Below are 16098 nucleotides of genomic sequence, written 5' to 3'. Positions count from 1 at the left end.
CTTGGCAACAACAACAACAGAAGAGGCCACAACTTCTGCTTTACCAACAACTCCAAGCCTAACAACTGTTACTGCAACAACAACAACAGAATTGGAGACATCTGCACCAACACTAACAACTACTAGTGTGCCAACTACTACAGAGGAGGAATTGACAACATCTTCTCTCACAACTACTAGTCCCACAACAGTCTTGGAAACAACCACAGAAGCAGCAACAACACCAGCCACTCTTACAGCTTCCACTATACCAACTACCACACAGACGGAACTGACTACCTTGAATGTAACCACTGCTTTGCCAACAACACCTAGTGCAACAACAGTTTTGACAACAACAACTCCAGCTGAAACATCACAACCTGCTGTTACTACTACAACTGGTTTGCCCACCACTGTAGAAACGGAGTTCACAACATTCAATTTCACAACTACTGTACCGACAACACCTTCTAAGACAACAGTCCTGGCAACAACAACAACAGAAGAGGCCACAACTTCTGCTTTACCAACAACTCCAAGCCTAACAACTGTTACTGCAACAACAACAACAGAATTGGAGACATCTGCACCAATACTAACAACTTCTAGTGTGCCAACTACTACAGAGGAGGAATTGACAACATCTTCTCTCACAACTACTAGTCCCACAACAGTCTTGGAAACAACCACAGAAGCAGCAACAACACCAGCCACTCTTACAGCTTCCACTATACCAACTACCACACAGACGGAACTGACTACCTTGAATGTAACCACTGCTTTCCCAACAACACCTAGTGCAACAACAGTTTTGACAACATCAACTCCAGCTGAAACATCACAACCTGCTGTTACTACTACAACTGGTTTGCCCACCACTATAGAAACAGAGTTCACAACATTCAATGTCACAACTACTGTACCGACAACACCTTCTAAGACAACAGTCTTGGCAACAACAACAACAGAAGAGGCCACAACTTCTGCTTTACCAATAACTCCAAGCCTAACAACTGTTACTGCAACAACAACAACAGAATTGGAGACATCTGCACCAATACTAACAACTACTAGTGTGCCAACTACTACAGAGGAGGAATTGACAACATCTTCTCTCACAACTACTAGTCCCACAATAGTCTTGGAAACAACCACAGAAGCAGCAACAACACCAGCCACTCTTACAGCTTCCACTATACCAACTACCACACAGACGGAACTGACTACCTTGAATGTAACCACTGCTTTGCCAACAACACCTAGTGCAACAACAGTTTTGACAACAACAACTCCAGCTGAAACATCACAACCTGCTGTTACTACTACAACTGGTTTGCCCACCACTGTAGAAACGGAGTTCACAACATTCAATTTCACAACTACTGTACCGACAACACCTTCTAAGACAACAATCTTGGCAACAACAACAACAGAAGAGGCCACAACTTCTGCTTTACCAACAACTCCAAGCCTAACAACTGTTACTGCAACAACAACAACAGAATTGGAGACATCTGCACCAATACTAACAACTACTACTGTGCCAACTACTACAGAGGAGGAATTAACAACATCTTCTCTCACAACTACTCCCACAACAGTCTTGGAAACAACCACAGAAGCAGCAACAACACCAGCCACTCTTACAGCTTCCACTATACCAACTACCACACAGACGGAACTGACTACCTTGAATGTAACCACTGCTTTGCCAACAACACCTAGTGCAACAACAGTTTTGACAACAACAACTCCAGCTGAAACATCACAACCTGCTGTTACTACTACAACTGGTTTGCCCACCACTATAGAAACGGAGTTCACAACATTCAATTTCACAACTACTGTACCGACAACACCTTCTAAGACAACAGTCTTGGCAACAACAACAATAGAAGAGGCCACAACTTCTGCTTTACCAATAACTCCAAGCCTAACAACTGTTACTGCAACAACAACAACAGAATTGGAGACATCTGCACCAACACTAACAACTACTAGTGTGCCAACTACTACAGAGGAGGAATTGACAACATCTTCTCTCACAACTACTAGTCCCACAACAGTCTTGGAAACAACCACAGAAGCAGCAACAACACCAGCCACTCTTACAGCTTCCACTATACCAACTACCACACAGACGGAACTGACTACCTTGAATGTAACCACTGCTTTGCCAACAACACCTAGTGCAACAACAGTTTTGACAACAACAACTCCAGCTGAAACATCACAACCTGCTGTTACTACTACAACTGGTTTGCCCACCACTGTAGAAACGGAGTTCACAACATTCAATTTCACAACTACTGTACCGACAACACCTTCTAAGACAACAGTCCTGGCAACAACAACAACAGAAGAGGCCACAACTTCTGCTTTACCAACAACTCCAAGCCTAACAACTGTTACTGCAACAACAACAACAGAATTGGAGACATCTGCACCAATACTAACAACTACTACTGTGCCAACTACTACAGAGGAGGAATTAACAACATCTTCTCTCACAACTACTCCCACAACAGTCTTGGAAACAACCACAGAAGCAGCAACAACACCAGCCACTCTTACAGCTTCCACTATACCAACTACCACACAGACGGAACTGACTACCTTGAATGTAACCACTGCTTTGCCAACAACACCTAGTGCAACAACAGTTTTGACAACAACAACTCCAGCTGAAACATCACAACCTGCTGTTACTACTACAACTGGTTTGCCCACCACTATAGAAACGGAGTTCACAACATTCAATTTCACAACTACTGTACCGACAACACCTTCTAAGACAACAGTCTTGGCAACAACAACAATAGAAGACGCCACAACTTCTGCTTTACCAATAACTCCAAGCCTAACAACTGTTACTGCAACAACAACAACAGAATTGGAGACATCTGCACCAACACTAACAACTACTAGTGTGCCAACTACTACAGAGGAGGAATTGACAACATCTTCTCTCACAACTACTAGTCCCACAACAGTCTTGGAAACAACCACAGAAGCAGCAACAACACCAGCCACTCTTACAGCTTCCACTATACCAACTACCACACAGACGGAACTGACTACCTTGAATGTAACCACTGCTTTGCCAACAACACCTAGTGCAACAACAGTTTTGACAACAACAACTCCAGCTGAAACATCACAACCTGCTGTTACTACTACAACTGGTTTGCCCACCACTGTAGAAACGGAGTTCACAACATTCAATTTCACAACTACTGTACCGACAACACCTTCTAAGACAACAGTCCTGGCAACAACAACAACAGAAGAGGCCACAACTTCTGCTTTACCAACAACTCCAAGCCTAACAACTGTTACTGCAACAACAACAACAGAATTGGAGACATCTGCACCAATACTAACAACTTCTAGTGTGCCAACTACTACACAGGAGGAATTGACAACATCTTCTCTCACAACTACTAGTCCCACAACAGTCTTGGAAACAACCACAGAAGCAGCAACAACACCAGCCACTCTTACAGCTTCCACTATACCAACTACCACACAGACGGAACTGACTACCTTGAATGTAACCACTGCTTTCCCAACAACACCTAGTGCAACAACAGTTTTGACAACATCAACTCCAGCTGAAACATCACAACCTGCTGTTACTACTACAACTGGTTTGCCCACCACTATAGAAACAGAGTTCACAACATTCAATGTCACAACTACTGTACCGACAACACCTTCTAAGACAACAGTCTTGGCAACAACAACAACAGAAGAGGCCACAACTTCTGCTTTACCAATAACTCCAAGCCTAACAACTGTTACTGCAACAACAACAACAGAATTGGAGACATCTGCACCAATACTAACAACTACTAGTGTGCCAACTACTACAGAGGAGGAATTGACAACATCTTCTCTCACAACTACTAGTCCCACAATAGTCTTGGAAACAACCACAGAAGCAGCAACAACACCAGCCACTCTTACAGCTTCCACTATACCAACTACCACACAGACGGAACTGACTACCTTGAATGTAACCACTGCTTTGCCAACAACACCTAGTGCAACAACAGTTTTGACAACAACAACTCCAGCTGAAACATCAAAACCTGCTGTTACTACTACAACTGGTTTGCCCACCACTGTAGAAACGGAGTTCACAACATTCAATTTCACAACTACTGTACCAACAACACCTTCTAAGACAACAATCTTGGCAACAACAACAACAGAAGAGGCCACAACTTCTGCTTTACCAACAACTCCAAGCCTAACAACTGTTACTGCAACAACAACAACAGAATTGGAGACATCTGCACCAATACTAACAATTACTACTGTGCCAACTACTACAGAGGAGGAATTAACAACATCTTCTCTCACAACTACTCCCACGACAGTCTTGGAAACAACCACAGAAGCAGCAACAACACCAGCCACTCTTACAGCTTCCACTATACCAACTACCACACAGACGGAACTGACTACCTTGAATGTAACCACTGCTTTGCCAACAACACCTAGTGCAACAACAGTTTTGACAACAACAACTCCAGCTGAAACATCACAACCTGCTGTTACTACTACAACTGGTTTGCCCACCACTATAGAAACGGAGTTCACAACATTCAATTTCACAACTACTGTACCGACAACACCTTCTAAGACAACAGTCTTGGCAACAACAACAACAGAAGAGGCCACAACTTCTGCTTTACCAACAACTCCAAGCCTAACAACTGTTACTGCAACAACAACAACAGAATTGGAGACATCTGCACCAATACTAACAACTTCTAGTGTGCCAACTACTACACAGGAGGAATTGACAACATCTTCTCTCACAACTACTAGTCCCACAACAGTCTTGGAAACAACCACAGAAGCAGCAACAACACCAGCCACTCTTACAGCTTCCACTATACCAACTACCACACAGACGGAACTGACTACCTTGAATGTAACCACTGCTTTGCCAACAACACCTAGTGCAACAACAGTTTTGACAACAACAACTCCAGCTGAAACATCACAACCTGCTGTTACTACTACAACTGGTTTGCCCACCACTATAGAAACAGAGTTCACAACATTCAATGTCACAACTACTGTACCGACAACACCTTCTAAGACAACAGTCTTGGCAACAACAACAACAGAAGAGGCCACAACTTCTGCTTTACAAACAACTCCAAGCCTAACAACTGTTACTGCAACAACAACAACAGAATTGGAGACATCTGCACCAATACTAACAACTACTAGTGTGCCAACTACTACAGAGGAGGAATTGACAACATCTTCTCTCACAACTACTAGTCCCACAATAGTCTTGGAAACAACCACAGAAGCAGCAACAACACCAGCCACTCTTACAGCTTCCACTATACCAACTACCACACAGACGGAACTGACTACCTTGAATGTAACCACTGCTTTGCCAACAACACCTAGTGCAACAACAGTTTTGACAACAACAACTCCAGCTGAAACATCACAACCTGCTATTACTACTACAACTGGTTTGCCCACCACTATAGAAATGGAGTTCACAACATTCAATTTCACAAGTACTGTACCGACAACAACTTCTAAGACAACAGTCTTGGCAACAACAACAACAGAAGAGGCCACAACTTCTGCTTTACCAATAACTCCAAGCCTAACAACTGTTACTGCAACAACAACAACAGAATTGGAGACATCTGCACCAATACTAACAACTACTAGTGTGCCAACTACTACAGAGGAGGAATTGACAACATCTTCTCTCACAACTACTATTCCCACAATAGTCTTGGAAACAACCAAAGAAGCAGCAACAACACCAGCCACTCTTACAGCTTCCACTATACCAACTACCACACAGACGGAACTGACTACCTTGAATGTAACCACTGCTTTGCCAACAACACCTAGTGCAACAACAGTTTTGACAACAACAACTCCAGCTGAAACATCACAACCTGCTGTTACTACTACAACTGGTTTGCCCACCACTATAGAAACGGAGTTCACAACATTCAATTTCACAACTACTGTACCGACAACACCTTCTAAGACAACAGTCTTGGCAACAACAACAACAGAAGAGGCCACAACTTCTGCTTTACCAACAACTCCAAGCCTAACAACTGTTACTGCAACAACAACAACAGAATTGGAGACATCTGCACCAATACTAACAACTTTTAGTGTGCCAACTACTACAGAGGAGGAATTGACAACATCTTCTCTCACAACTACTAGTCCCACAACAGTCTTGGAAACAACCACAGAAGCAGCAACAACACCAGCCACTCTTACAGCTTCCACTATACCAACTACCACACAGACGGAACTGACTACCTTGAATGTAACCACTGCTTTCCCAACAACACCTAGTGCAACAACAGTTTTGACAACAACAACTCCAGCTGAAACATCACAACCTGCTGTTACTACTACAACTGGTTTGCCCACCACTATAGAAACGGAGTTCACAACATTCAATTTCACAACTACTGTACCGACAACACCTTCTAAGACAACAGTCTTGGCAACAACAACAACAGAAGAGGCCACAACTTCTGCTTTACCAACAACTCCAAGCCTAACAACTGTTACTGCAATAACAACAACAGAATTGGAGACATCTGCACCAACACTAACAACTACTAATGTGCCAACTACTACAGAGGAGGAATTGACAACATCTTCTCTCACAACTACTAGTCCCACAATAGTCTTGGAAACAACCACAGAAGCAGCAACAACACCAGCCACTCTTACAGCTTCCACTATACCAACTACCACACAGACGGAACTGACTACCTTGAATGTAACCACTGCTTTCCCAACAACACCTAGTGCAACAACAGTTTTGACAACATCAACTCCAGCTGAAACATCACAACCTGCTGTTACTACTACAACTGGTTTGCCCACCACTGTAGAAACGGAGTTCACAACATTCAATTTCACAACTACTGTACCGACAACACCTTCTAAGACAACAGTCCTGGCAACAACAACAACAGAAGAGGCCACAACTTCTGCTTTACCAACAACTCCAAGCCTAACAACTGTTACTGCAACAACAACAACAGAATTGGAGACATCTGCACCAATACTAACAACTTTTAGTGTGCCAACTACTACAGAGGAGGAATTGACAACATCTTCTCTCACAACTACTAGTCCCACAACAGTCTTGGAAACAACCACAGAAGCAGCAACAACACCAGCCACTCTTACAGCTTCCACTATACCAACTACCACACAGACGGAACTGACTACCTTGAATGTAACCACTGCTTTCCCAACAACACCTAGTGCAACAACAGTTTTGACAACAACAACTCCAGCTGAAACATCACAACCTGCTGTTACTACTACAACTGGTTTGCCCACCACTATAGAAACGGAGTTCACAACATTCAATTTCACAACTACTGTACCGACAACACCTTCTAAGACAACAGTCTTGGCAACAACAACAACAGAAGAGGCCACAACTTCTGCTTTACCAACAACTCCAAGCCTAACAACTTTTACTGCAACAACAACAACAGAATTGGAGACATCTGCACCAACACTAACAACTACTAGTGTGCCAACTACTACAGAGGAGGAATTGACAACATCTTCTCTCACAACTACTAGTCCCACAACAGTCTTGGAAACAACCACAGAAGCAGCAACAACACCAGCCACTCTTACAGCTTCCACTATACCAACTACCACACAGACGGAACTGACTACCTTGAATGTAACCACTGCTTTGCCAACAACACCTAGTGCAACAACAGTTTTGACAACAACAACTCCAGCTGAAACATCACAACCTGCTGTTACTACTACAACTGGTTTGCCCACCACTGTAGAAACGGAGTTCACAACATTCAATTTCACAACTACTGTACCGACAACACCTTCTAAGACAACAGTCCTGGCAACAACAACAACAGAAGAGGCCACAACTTCTGCTTTACCAACAACTCCAAGCCTAACAACTGTTACTGCAACAACAACAACAGAATTGGAGACATCTGCACCAATACTAACAACTTCTAGTGTGCCAACTACTACAGAGGAGGAATTGACAACATCTTCTCTCACAACTACTAGTCCCACAACAGTCTTGGAAACAACCACAGAAGCAGCAACAACACCAGCCACTCTTACAGCTTCCACTATACCAACTACCACACAGACGGAACTGACTACCTTGAATGTAACCACTGCTTTCCCAACAACACCTAGTGCAACAACAGTTTTGACAACATCAACTCCAGCTGAAACATCACAACCTGCTGTTACTACTACAACTGGTTTGCCCACCACTATAGAAACAGAGTTCACAACATTCAATGTCACAACTACTGTACCGACAACACCTTCTAAGACAACAGTCTTGGCAACAACAACAACAGAAGAGGCCACAACTTCTGCTTTACCAATAACTCCAAGCCTAACAACTGTTACTGCAACAACAACAACAGAATTGGAGACATCTGCACCAATACTAACAACTACTAGTGTGCCAACTACTACAGAGGAGGAATTGACAACATCTTCTCTCACAACTACTAGTCCCACAATAGTCTTGGAAACAACCACAGAAGCAGCAACAACACCAGCCACTCTTACAGCTTCCACTATACCAACTACCACACAGACGGAACTGACTACCTTGAATGTAACCACTGCTTTGCCAACAACACCTAGTGCAACAACAGTTTTGACAACAACAACTCCAGCTGAAACATCACAACCTGCTGTTACTACTACAACTGGTTTGCCCACCACTGTAGAAACGGAGTTCACAACATTCAATTTCACAACTACTGTACCGACAACACCTTCTAAGACAACAATCTTGGCAACAACAACAACAGAAGAGGCCACAACTTCTGCTTTACCAACAACTCCAAGCCTAACAACTGTTACTGCAACAACAACAACAGAATTGGAGACATCTGCACCAATACTAACAACTACTACTGTGCCAACTACTACAGAGGAGGAATTAACAACATCTTCTCTCACAACTACTCCCACAACAGTCTTGGAAACAACCACAGAAGCAGCAACAACACCAGCCACTCTTACAGCTTCCACTATACCAACTACCACACAGACGGAACTGACTACCTTGAATGTAACCACTGCTTTGCCAACAACACCTAGTGCAACAACAGTTTTGACAACAACAACTCCAGCTGAAACATCACAACCTGCTGTTACTACTACAACTGGTTTGCCCACCACTATAGAAACGGAGTTCACAACATTCAATTTCACAACTACTGTACCGACAACACCTTCTAAGACAACAGTCTTGGCAACAACAACAATAGAAGAGGCCACAACTTCTGCTTTACCAATAACTCCAAGCCTAACAACTGTTACTGCAACAACAACAACAGAATTGGAGACATCTGCACCAACACTAACAACTACTAGTGTGCCAACTACTACAGAGGAGGAATTGACAACATCTTCTCTCACAACTACTAGTCCCACAACAGTCTTGGAAACAACCACAGAAGCAGCAACAACACCAGCCACTCTTACAGCTTCCACTATACCAACTACCACACAGACGGAACTGACTACCTTGAATGTAACCACTGCTTTGCCAACAACACCTAGTGCAACAACAGTTTTGACAACAACAACTCCAGCTGAAACATCACAACCTGCTGTTACTACTACAACTGGTTTGCCCACCACTGTAGAAACGGAGTTCACAACATTCAATTTCACAACTACTGTACCGACAACACCTTCTAAGACAACAGTCCTGGCAACAACAACAACAGAAGAGGCCACAACTTCTGCTTTACCAACAACTCCAAGCCTAACAACTGTTACTGCAACAACAACAACAGAATTGGAGACATCTGCACCAATACTAACAACTACTACTGTGCCAACTACTACAGAGGAGGAATTAACAACATCTTCTCTCACAACTACTCCCACAACAGTCTTGGAAACAACCACAGAAGCAGCAACAACACCAGCCACTCTTACAGCTTCCACTATACCAACTACCACACAGACGGAACTGACTACCTTGAATGTAACCACTGCTTTGCCAACAACACCTAGTGCAACAACAGTTTTGACAACAACAACTCCAGCTGAAACATCACAACCTGCTGTTACTACTACAACTGGTTTGCCCACCACTATAGAAACGGAGTTCACAACATTCAATTTCACAACTACTGTACCGACAACACCTTCTAAGACAACAGTCTTGGCAACAACAACAATAGAAGAGGCCACAACTTCTGCTTTACCAATAACTCCAAGCCTAACAACTGTTACTGCAACAACAACAACAGAATTGGAGACATCTGCACCAACACTAACAACTACTAGTGTGCCAACTACTACAGAGGAGGAATTGACAACATCTTCTCTCACAACTACTAGTCCCACAACAGTCTTGGAAACAACCACAGAAGCAGCAACAACACCAGCCACTCTTACAGCTTCCACTATACCAACTACCACACAGACGGAACTGACTACCTTGAATGTAACCACTGCTTTGCCAACAACACCTAGTGCAACAACAGTTTTGACAACAACAACTCCAGCTGAAACATCACAACCTGCTGTTACTACTACAACTGGTTTGCCCACCACTGTAGAAACGGAGTTCACAACATTCAATTTCACAACTACTGTACCGACAACACCTTCTAAGACAACAGTCCTGGCAACAACAACAACAGAAGAGGCCACAACTTCTGCTTTACCAACAACTCCAAGCCTAACAACTGTTACTGCAACAACAACAACAGAATTGGAGACATCTGCACCAATACTAACAACTTCTAGTGTGCCAACTACTACACAGGAGGAATTGACAACATCTTCTCTCACAACTACTAGTCCCACAACAGTCTTGGAAACAACCACAGAAGCAGCAACAACACCAGCCACTCTTACAGCTTCCACTATACCAACTACCACACAGACGGAACTGACTACCTTGAATGTAACCACTGCTTTCCCAACAACACCTAGTGCAACAACAGTTTTGACAACATCAACTCCAGCTGAAACATCACAACCTGCTGTTACTACTACAACTGGTTTGCCCACCACTATAGAAACAGAGTTCACAACATTCAATGTCACAACTACTGTACCGACAACACCTTCTAAGACAACAGTCTTGGCAACAACAACAACAGAAGAGGCCACAACTTCTGCTTTACCAATAACTCCAAGCCTAACAACTGTTACTGCAACAACAACAACAGAATTGGAGACATCTGCACCAATACTAACAACTACTAGTGTGCCAACTACTACAGAGGAGGAATTGACAACATCTTCTCTCACAACTACTAGTCCCACAATAGTCTTGGAAACAACCACAGAAGCAGCAACAACACCAGCCACTCTTACAGCTTCCACTATACCAACTACCACACAGACGGAACTGACTACCTTGAATGTAACCACTGCTTTGCCAACAACACCTAGTGCAACAACAGTTTTGACAACAACAACTCCAGCTGAAACATCAAAACCTGCTGTTACTACTACAACTGGTTTGCCCACCACTGTAGAAACGGAGTTCACAACATTCAATTTCACAACTACTGTACCAACAACACCTTCTAAGACAACAATCTTGGCAACAACAACAACAGAAGAGGCCACAACTTCTGCTTTACCAACAACTCCAAGCCTAACAACTGTTACTGCAACAACAACAACAGAATTGGAGACATCTGCACCAATACTAACAATTACTACTGTGCCAACTACTACAGAGGAGGAATTAACAACATCTTCTCTCACAACTACTCCCACGACAGTCTTGGAAACAACCACAGAAGCAGCAACAACACCAGCCACTCTTACAGCTTCCACTATACCAACTACCACACAGACGGAACTGACTACCTTGAATGTAACCACTGCTTTGCCAACAACACCTAGTGCAACAACAGTTTTGACAACAACAACTCCAGCTGAAACATCACAACCTGCTGTTACTACTACAACTGGTTTGCCCACCACTATAGAAACGGAGTTCACAACATTCAATTTCACAACTACTGTACCGACAACACCTTCTAAGACAACAGTCTTGGCAACAACAACAACAGAAGAGGCCACAACTTCTGCTTTACCAACAACTCCAAGCCTAACAACTGTTACTGCAACAACAACAACAGAATTGGAGACATCTGCACCAATACTAACAACTTCTAGTGTGCCAACTACTACACAGGAGGAATTGACAACATCTTCTCTCACAACTACTAGTCCCACAACAGTCTTGGAAACAACCACAGAAGCAGCAACAACACCAGCCACTCTTACAGCTTCCACTATACCAACTACCACACAGACGGAACTGACTACCTTGAATGTAACCACTGCTTTCCCAACAACACCTAGTGCAACAAAAGTTTTGACAACAACAACTCCAGCTGAAACATCACAACCTGCTGTTACTACTACAACTGGTTTGCCCACCACTATAGAAACGGAGTTCACAACATTCAATTTCACAACTACTGTACCGACAACACCTTCTAAGACAACAGTCTTGGCAACAACAACAACAGAAGAGGCCACAACTTCTGCTTTACCAACAACTCCAAGCCTAACAACTGTTACTGCAACAACAACAACAGAATTGGAGACATCTGCACCAACACTAACAACTACTAGTGTGCCAACTACTACAGAGGAGGAATTGACAACATCTTCTCTCACAACTACTAGTCCCACAACAGTCTTGGAAACAACCACAGAAGCAGCAACAACACCAGCCACTCTTACAGCTTCCACTATACCAACTACCACACAGACGGAACTGACTACCTTGAATGTAACCACTGCTTTGCCAACAACACCTAGTGCAACAACAGTTTTGACAACAACAACTCCAGCTGAAACATCACAACCTGCTGTTACTACTACAACTGGTTTGCCCACCACTGTAGAAACGGAGTTCACAACATTCAATTTCACAACTACTGTACCGACAACACCTTCTAAGACAACAGTCCTGGCAACAACAACAACAGAAGAGGCCACAACTTCTGCTTTACCAACAACTCCAAGCCTAACAACTGTTACTGCAACAACAACAACAGAATTGGAGACATCTGCACCAATACTAACAACTACTACTGTGCCAACTACTACAGAGGAGGAATTAACAACATCTTCTCTCACAACTACTCCCACAACAGTCTTGGAAACAACCACAGAAGCAGCAACAACACCAGCCACTCTTACAGCTTCCACTATACCAACTACCACACAGACGGAACTGACTACCTTGAATGTAACCACTGCTTTGCCAACAACACCTAGTGCAACAACAGTTTTGACAACAAAAACTCCAGCTGAAACATCACAACCTGCTGTTACTACTACAACTGGTTTGCCCACCACTATAGAAACGGAGTTCACAACATTCAATTTCACAACTACTGTACCGACAACACCTTCTAAGACAACAGTCTTGGCAACAACAACAACAGAAGAGGCCACAACTTCTGCTTTACCAACAACTCCAAGCCTAACAACTGTTACTGCAACAACAACAACAGAATTGGAGACATCTGCACCAATACTAACAACTACTAGTGTGCCAATTACTACAGAGGAGGAATTGACAACATCTTCTCTCACAACTACTAGTCCCACAATAGTCTTGGAAACAACCACAGAAGCAGCAACAACACCAGCCACTCTTACAACTTCCACTATACCAACTACCACACAGACGGAACTGACTACCTTGAATGTAACCACTGCTTTGCCAACAACACCTAATGCAACAACAGTTTTGACAACAACAACTCCAGCTGAAACATCACAACCTGCTGTTACTACTACAACTGGTTTGCCTACCACTATAGAAACGGAGTTCACAACATTCAATTTCACAAGTACTGTACCGACAACACCTTCTAAGACAACAGTCTTGGCAACAACAACAACAGAAGAGGCCACAACTTCTGCTTTACCAACAACTCCAAGCCTAACAACTGTTACTGCAACAACAACAACAGAATTGGAGACATCTGCACCAACACTAACAACTACTAGTGTGCCAACTACTACAGAGGAGGAATTGACAACATCTTCTCTCACAACTACTAGTCCCACAACAGTCTTGCAAACAACCACAGAAGCAGCAACAACACCAGCCACTCTTACAGCTTCCACTATACCAACTACCACACAGACGGAACTGACTACCTTGAATGTAACCACTGCTTTGCCAACAACACCTAGTGCAACAACAGTTTTGACAACAACAACTCCAGCTGAAACATCACAACCTGCTGTTACTACTACAACTGGTTTGCCCACCACTATAGAAACGGAGTTTACAACATTCAATTTCACAACTACTGTACCGACAACACCTTCTAAGACAACAGTCTTGGCAACAACAACAACAGAAGAGGCCACAACTTCTGCTTTACCAACAACTCCAAGCCTAACAACTGTTACTGCAACAACAACAACAGAATTGGAGACATCTGCACCAACACTAACAACTACTAGTGTGCCAACTACTACAGAGGAGGAATTGACAACATCTTCTCTCACAACTACTAGTCCCACAACAGTCTTGGAAACAACCACAGAAGCAGCAACAACACCAGCCACTCTTACAGCTTCCACTATACCAACTACCACACAGACGGAACTGACTACCATGAATGTAACCACTGCTTTGCCAACAACACCTAATGCAACAACAGTTTTGACAACAACAACTCCAGCTGAAACATCACAACCTGCTGTTACTACTACAACTGGTTTGCCCACCACTATAGAAACAGAGTTCACAACATTCAATGTCACAACTACTGTACCGACAACACCTTCTAAGACAACAGTCTTGGCAACAACAACAACAGAAGAGGCCACAACTTCTGCTTTACCAATAACTCCAAGCCTAACAACTGTTACTGCAACAACAACAACAGAATTGGAGACATCTGCACCAATACTAACAACTACTAGTGTGCCAACTACTACAGAGGAGGAATTGACAACATCTTCTCTCACAACTACTAGTCCCACAATAGTCTTGGAAACAACCATAGAAGCAGAAACAACACCAGCCACTCTTACAGCTTCCACTATACCAACTACCACACAGACGGAACTGACTACCTTGAATGTAACCACTGCTTTGCCAACAACACCTAGTGCAACAACAGTTTTGACAACAACAACTCCAGCTGAAACATCACAACCTGCAGTTACTACTACAACTGGTTTGCCCACCACTGTAGAAACGGAGTTCACAACATTCAATTTCACAACTACTGTACCGACAACACCTTCTAAGACAACAGTCCTGGCAACAACAACAACAGAAGAGGCCACAACTTCTGCTTTACCAACAACTCCAAGCCTAACAACTGTTACTGCAACAACAACAACAGAATTGGAGACATCTGTACCAATACTAACAACTACTAGTGTGCCAACTACTACAGAGGAGGAATTGGCAACATCTTCTCTCACAACTACTAGTCCCACAATAGTCTTGGAAACAACCACAGAAGCAGCAACAACACCAGCCACTCTTACAACTTCCACTATACCAACTACCACACAGACGGAACTGACTACATTGAATGTAACCACTGCTTTGCCAACAACACCTAATGCAACAACAGTTTTGACAACAACAACTCCAGCTGAAACATCACAACCTGTTGTTACTACTACAACTGGTTTGCCCACCACTATAGAAACAGAGTTCACAACATTCAATTTCACAAGTACTGTACCGACAACACCTTCTAAGACAACAGTCCTGGCAACAACAACAACAGAAGAGGCCACAACTTCTGCTTTACCAACAACTCCAAGCCTAACAACTGTTACTACAACAACAACAGAATTGGAGACATCTGCACCAACACTAACAACTTCTAGTGTGCCAACTACTACAGAGGAGGAATTGACAACATCTTCTATAACAACTACTAGTCCCACAACAGTCTTGGAAACAACCACAGAAGCAGCAACAACACCAGCCACTCTTACAGCTTCCACTATACCAACTACCACACAGACGGAACTGACTACCTTGAATGTAACCACTGCTTTCCCAACAACACC

This window comes from Glandiceps talaboti, chromosome 7 (assembly GCF_964340395.1).
Source record: "Glandiceps talaboti chromosome 7, keGlaTala1.1, whole genome shotgun sequence".
Lineage (NCBI taxonomy): Eukaryota > Metazoa > Hemichordata > Enteropneusta > Spengelidae > Glandiceps > Glandiceps talaboti.
The sequence above is the reverse complement of the archived record's forward strand: the minus strand, read 5'-3'. Positions refer to the sequence as shown.